This window comes from Octopus bimaculoides, chromosome 3 (assembly GCF_001194135.2).
Source record: "Octopus bimaculoides isolate UCB-OBI-ISO-001 chromosome 3, ASM119413v2, whole genome shotgun sequence".
Classification (NCBI taxonomy): domain Eukaryota; kingdom Metazoa; phylum Mollusca; class Cephalopoda; order Octopoda; family Octopodidae; genus Octopus; species Octopus bimaculoides.
This window is the reverse complement of record NC_068983.1, coordinates 27,937,486-27,944,940: the sequence shown is the minus strand read 5'-3', so window position 1 is coordinate 27,944,940 and position 7,455 is coordinate 27,937,486. Positions and strand designations below refer to the sequence as shown.

The following is a 7,455-nucleotide window of genomic DNA, read 5'->3' as shown; positions in this document are numbered from 1 at the left end:
TGTGTGTGTGTGTGTGTGTGTGTGTGTGTATAAAGTACCGATTTTCTCTTTACATCACATCACATCAATGAAAATTTACACCAGTTATTCAACTTAAAATTTTTAATATTTGTCAAACTCATCAATACACAAAGTTAGTTCCCACTTGTAAGTTAAACTGCAATTTTTATGTATGACGAGACTAGCAGAATGGTGAAAGTGAATGTGACAGAGACTGAAGTGAACTATAAAACATCTGATAGAACACAAATTACATATACATCGCTTGCCGGGTGACCGTGTCACCTAAGTTTTTCACAATAGACTGCCATGACAAATCCTTTACTCTCAACTATGCAAGGGGTAAAGAAACGACGGAAGACTTAGAGTGAGGTTCAAAGATAGTGCAAAAAGGAATGTGAAGTGGAAACGAATTGATCATAATAAATAGCAAACCCAATCGAAAAACCGTCCGTAAGGAAAAAGCTTATCAAGTCATGACAAAGCCATCAACAGTCATAATTGAAACGATCGACTGCGGATAATCTATTTGTAAATGAATGACTTAAAAAAGAGCTCTTGACTCTTTCTGATTATCAGAAAGAGAATGCAGGTATTATTGTGCGAAAGAGAGTTAACTGAGTGAACGGTAACATCACAAGCTATTCCTTGTCGAATGAAATGATTCTCAACCTAAGGTGATTTCTCTCTCACAAACTCACAAGTACACTTATATACATGTACGAGAGAGAGAGAGAGAGAGATAGGGTATACAACTAGAACATAATCTCAATATGCTAAATTTAGAGAGGAAGTATTCGTATATCTGAGAATATACACATATTTTATACATCAATTTTCCCTGGACAAGTTACACTCTTTATAGTAAAGAAAGTGACGATGGCTCCCGATCATATACTTCATCTCTAACCTTCCTTAGCAGATTATTAACGATGAGTAGACTAGAGCAACGTGAAACGAAGTGTTTTGCTGAAGAACAGAACATACCGCCGGTCTGGGGATCGAAACCACGGTTTACACCGAGAGTGTAAAGCCCTAACCACTAGCCTATGCACCTTCCTAAGTACGTACGTGTGTGTTTTGTCAAAAAAGTGACTGGTACGTATGCAGTCTGGCTCTTTTGCCAAACCGCTAAGTTACAGGGATGTAAAAGAAACAACAGCAGTGGTCTCACACAAACACACACACGATGGGCTTCCATACAGTTTCCTTCTACCAAATTCCCTCATAAGACATTGATATACATATATCTTTTATATTAATTTTTTCTTATCTTTTAATGAGTCGATTAAAAACTGGATACTTTCTTTTGTAGTAACACAGTAACTGAATAACGTCAGTTTTCTGTGTCTCTGGCCATGATTGTCTCTCACCAAATCCGACCACATGTGTTCATTCTTTGCACATATATTGATTACATTCTATCTTATCAAATGAGTCATTCCCTCAACCATTCTCGCTTTCTGTATTATCAGCTAAAAGAAGTGGAAAGATTTTTGGTTGTTGCTATATTCCAGACACAGCAAAGCACAACAGAAAGACAGTATAGCTAGCCTGACACACAGAGTATAACTATCATAGCAGAAAAGTTGTACCAGATTACGAATATATTACACTTCAGTTGTGCTAAGATCAACACGTCACATATATATATAAGTAAAGACGAAAGCTATTGAAAACCTCATCAACTACTTTATAGATGAAAGTAATAATAAAAGAAACTTGAAAAATGAAACACAAAAACTACAACGATCATAATAAGACAAGAACAAAAAAAAAATTAACAAACTATTCGCACAAATGATATATTCTTGGTATATATAAGGTGCGTTAAAATGCGCCATTTACAGAAAATGTTTGTTTTTTCTTTTCTATTTTCAAAGATTTATTGTGATCTGTTTTAGAGAATACAAGGCTGCAATTAGTCTCGATGTTTCTGACAATCGAGTAGGTTTCTTATTTTTCACTAAACTTGGTTTTCTCTGAAACTGATTTCATCAAGATTTCGAAGGTAAAGGATGTTTCATCTCTTCTTGTTTGCACCCATTAAAGAATTTTAAATGTATTACGTTCTAAGGATGACTGATAAAATCTTTAAAGGTACACGTGCGATCGCATACACATACACACATGTATATACATAATACGTGTGTGTGTATAAGTATACATACATAACACACACTCAGACGGAAGACCATGTATATACATGTGTACACACAAACAAATATATAAAAGAATACTTATATGCGTGTGTACACACAGTACACGTATATGCGTATATTACAGGCGGCAAAATGAAAGATGCGAAGGTGTTTAAATATAAAATAATTGTTTAATCAATAAAGCAACATTAAAAAAGGAAGAACCTTAGCTGATTAGGTAATATTTTTGATATTTTATTTTTGATATTTTATCTTTCATATTTTATCTTTGATATTTTATCCCTATTCAAGAAAGTGTTTCAAATTGAATTAAAGCTTATTATTATCACGGTTACTTTCTTACTCTCGTTCTACTTACCATTGTGACAGGACTTATTTAACACTATATCAATTAAACCTCCACCTCAAGCAAGGCTGTTTAACAATATTATAGGCTACAACGTAAATCAATGGACTGGGCCTTATATTGACGGCAAACCACAGCATACATAAATCAAAATTGAGCCGTTAGACCCATATGGTCTCAGGGAAACTGCCATGTATGGCCCAATCTTATGAGATCAAAACACAGTAAGTTTGATTCTGCTTTGCTCTATCATATATTCTAAGAAGTATTGATTCATTTAATTTATTTCTCTGAAAAATAAAAGCGACCTTGCACTTCACCAACTAAACGAAAGCATTACTGCGGACAGCGTGCACCGATAGTTTCCAGACAAACAAATTTCGACGAGCTATACATTCGTTGAGGTAGCTCAAAAGATTACAAATATGTCAGGCGTTGATCTATACTTGTCATCGTCAAATATTTCTTTATTCTTCTGCATATGTTATTCTATTTTCTTTAAATATTTTCTTCAGTGTTTACTGCTTTATGTATGTCGATATCACACAAATTTTAGTCGGATAGTATTTCTGTTTGAAATTATTGTATCTCACTTATGTCATCAATGCACTATAAAATTATCATTGAAGTATTATTGATCATTTTGTCGTTATTTGTTCAGATATTAATTCAAGCCGAATTTGAGCATAACTACTATCAATAGTGGTTCAGCCGTAACCGTCTAGTCTTTTAGAGATATGCAGGACTATATTATGAGGTGTCCTTTATTTAACACAATAGAGGGATACTTGAAGGAGATTTAGCCACCATTTCTTGCAACCGAGTGACCACAGTGAGGCTTCTATACTGATTCAAGTTAATAGTGCGAGATGACAGAATCGTTTGCGCGTTGGGTAAAGTGCTAAGCAAATTCCTTCCAGTTCTTTACGTTCTGGGTTTAAATTCCACAGCGGTTAGCTTTATCCTTTAGCTTTATCAATAAATAAAGTACCAGGCAAGTACTAGGGTCGATGGTATCGACTTACTCCTCCTCATAAAATTGCTGGCCCTGTGCCTAAAATTGAAATTATTACTGTTGTTATGGTGGTAGTGAGGTCCCCAATTCCTGTTGGAGTCGTAAGTGAGCCGTCGTCGAATACATCAAGTATTGAGCCTTGTAAGAACTAATATACGAGAGTGTTTGAAGAAATTTTAGGTAACCTGGTATGATAATGGGTAGGAAAATGGAATAGATGTCAAGAAAGTTGAAACTGTATTAGAAATAGAAATCCTGAATGCTTTTCCCCCTTCTAATATCCACATACTCGTCGTTCAAACGAATACGCTTATAATTGTTGTAATAGAGTGCTTACTAATTTAGTTCCGATAGATATGTTCCATAGTTCATTATAGCAAAGAAGCACTGCTAATGCGCCACACATAGAACATGGCTGAATAAAGGAATAAATCGAAGAGGTAAAAGTATACGTTTGTTTGGGACACACAATAAGTATGCGCCGAGACATGGACGTCAAACATTCGCGGGGAATAAGGGTAGGCTGGAAGGCGTTTACTGCGGTGAAAGATGAACTTATGGTTCCGTTCTACAAAGAAATAAACTGATGAAACCAACGAGAACATCTTTAGGTGGTTGCTCAAGTGAATAGAAATAGCAGCTAAATATTCTTCAAATAACACAATTTGGACTTATAAAAAGGTTACATTATGGTCATGAACAAAACCAAAAGAAAAAAAAAACTTAGAACATAGGTCTATTGAATTTGTTAATTTAGGGCCTTAAGAAGAACAGCGATAACAAACAATACATTTGTGATTATTAAATACTTTTTAATTGTGTTACAACTTTGGACTACTTTGGAGCATGATTTCAATTACTGTCGGAAATTTACAGGCGTTAGTCCATCAACATGTCCAGCGAAAACACTTTCATCCTCTTAACACTGCGAAGAAATATACCCAAGGCAATATGAATCAAATTCGAACAAAGATAAGCTTTATATAATATAAGTGTGATCGAAAAATTATGCTTCGTATTTTCAAGAACAACTTTTACTCTTTACTGTTTCAGTCAGTGAACTACAGATAGGATGGATACTGCCCAGAAGAGGTTAGTCGAAAGAAAAGACAAAATATATCGAACTCAGTACTTACTGTTTTAAAGTCTTGTATTATTCTTTCGCACTATTTTGCAGAACGGCGAAGCTACGAAGAAATAAAATTACAAAAGCTAGTTGTCAAGCTGTGAGGGAACAGATACAAATACACACACACACGTATCTATACATATAATATATACGCACACAAAGAGCTTCCACACGGGTTCCATCTACCAAATTTATTCATTGAGCATTGGTCAGATCGGGTTTTTGCAGAAAACACTTGTCCAAAATGCTGTGCAGTGGGACTGAACCTGAAACCGCCTGGTAGCGAAACGAAATTCATAACCATACATTCCAATTAAAATTCCCAATTAGCTGAAGTATCCTATCACAGAAGGTTCAAGTGTGGAAAAGGCAGGCGATTCTGACTAAAAATTAAAATTAATTATTTCTTATATAAGTTTGAAGTTAAACATTTCTAGAATGAAGCGGTAGATAATTATATTTTTGAATATACTAGAAAAGAAAAGACAGGAATTAGTTAACGGGAAGTTAATAATTTTGGACGGCATTAGAATCCAGGTTTTACTGAATTTATTCAGTTGAGAAAACACACACTCACAATTTTAACTCTTATATATTCCATCTTCTTTTCACATGGCTTATTTGTCACTTACGGTCGTTTGTTTAATTCACATCATCTCACTGTACCGACTAACACTAAGTGATATGATTGAATATTTCGCTCAGATGAACTAAGACTGTACTGCTTTGGTTTATGCGCACTTGTGTAATACAAATATATTTGACGAAAGAGCATTCAATACTAAACTGAATGCTATTTTTACGATCGTAAAAGTTACCATTATGTCTGGGTTTTCGAATTAAATGTCTAACTGATCCATTATTTAATATAGAAAAGTTTACCGAGAGAATCTTCTGTGTAAGAGAGAAATAAAAAGAGAAAAAAAGGATAAGTGTACCAAAAGTATGTATTATTGTGATGAACGAAGTGTGTGTACGAAGAGAAAAATATGCTTCTGTAACTTGGTGTGCTGGTTGACCTTTGGAATTAAAATCAACATGGTGACTGAGAGATGATAAATTGTAAATTGCACGGTCTAGCGTTCATGTCCGCTCCGGTCATATGCAGTTCAATGTGGTTTCGAGATAAGTATTACACAGTATATGTATGGCACATACATAATAAATCTATAAGAAAATAAATGAAAAATAAATAGTAACAAAATTATATAAAGAATTATGAGTCCCTGTTGCAAACGTAATTTGCTTATACGAGGTTATGTGACAGACATGCGCATTTGATATAGTATATATGGGCGAGCTTCTAGACCCTGGTAGATCAATGTTTAGAAGTATTAGAAATCGTGTCGCTCGACTCTTTCCTCAGTTGTTACATCCTCGATGTACAGCAGGGACGATAATGGGAGGGCCGGATGGGTGTTGGTGTTTGCTTGCGACTGTAAAAAGATCCCCTTCGGTCATGAATGACCATGGGATTGCACTTAAAATGTTCTCCGTGACACGAGTCCGGGCAAGATTGTTTATGGAAGATCAACAGTCGCCCATAAATACAAGCCTCCCCTCTCCACATCATCGATGTTATTCAGGAGAAAGTTAAAAACCGATGCAGCTTGGCACCAGTGACATCGCAACTCATTTCTACAGCTGAGTGAACTGGAACAACTTGAAATGAAGTGTCTTGCTCGAGAACACAATACACAACCCGGTCCAGGTATCGAACTCACAACCTCATGATTGTGAACTTGACGCTCAAACCAATGAGCCACGCATTTAAGAACCACTCGGGTAAACATGGTATATACTACCAAGTCATGTGGTAATGTAAATATGTTTGTCTTTCAAAGATCCTTCAGACTCAACATATTTGATGAAGCACGGAAATTCTTTTTGAGTTTATTAAGAAATAGGGTCAACCGATAGCGATGATTAATTAAAATAGATATTAGGCTGTATGGGTGAGGGAATGGAATGTCTTATTCTAGAGGATCGCGGATCGCGGTTGAGCTGGGTGAAGGGAAATGGTGGAATTATGAAGCGAAGGAATACAAAACGAGGAAAGAGTATATCAAATAAGTAGAAGTGGAAGTGTCAGAAAGAAGTTTGTTTATGGTAGATCGATGAGGCGTCATTGTAAACTTCCCAGGTCTTCATTGTGTTCGTTAGATTAATTAAGCCTGGTTTTGTTTGAAATATTTAAGTAAACATTTACACATACATTCACACATCTAATATACAAACACTTGAACGAAATGTAAACATGTCAATGGGTGATGTTGAGTATATATTAACACACACACACATATATATATATATGGATATACACATGCATAAATGTGTGTGAGGCGCAATGCCCCAGTGGTTAGGGAAGCGGACTCGCGGTCGGAGGATCGCGGTTTCGATTCCCAGACCGGACGTGTGTTTATTGAACGAAAACACCTAAAGCTCCACAAGGGTCCGGCAGGGGGGGGGGATGGCGACCCCTGTTGTATTCTTTCGCCCGAACTTTCTCTCACTCTTTCTTCCTGTTTCTTGAGTAACGCTGCAAAGGACTGGCGTCCCGTCCAGCTGCGGTTGGGGGAAACACATAGGCCATAGAAACCGGGGAAGCGTGCCCATGAGCCTGGCTAAGCTTTAAAAAGGCGCAAAAAAAAATTATATGTATGAATGTGTGTAAATGTATGTATGAGTGTGTGTACATGTGTGTGTATACGTATATATTAATATCTGTATACGCATATGAGTACATATAAAGACCTAGAACGGGTGAATGGCAGAAGGAGTGCAGACAAGCACTCACTCTGTT

At 36.2% G+C, this 7,455-nt stretch overlaps 1 long non-coding RNA gene across 1 annotated transcript in view; it reads right to left on the bottom strand.

The window, feature by feature from the left end:
- The window catches only part of LOC128247403 (uncharacterized), a 10,011-nt gene extending 4,172 nt beyond the window's left edge, over positions 1-5,839 (bottom strand). The window contains exons 1-2 of the long non-coding RNA XR_008263781.1: positions 5,230-5,839; positions 4,660-4,710 (exon numbers count right to left, since the gene is read on the bottom strand). This is a non-coding gene — a long non-coding RNA (uncharacterized LOC128247403). The remainder of the gene's footprint in view (positions 1-4,659; positions 4,711-5,229) is intronic.
- Positions 5,840-7,455: the final 1,616 nt, after the last annotated feature.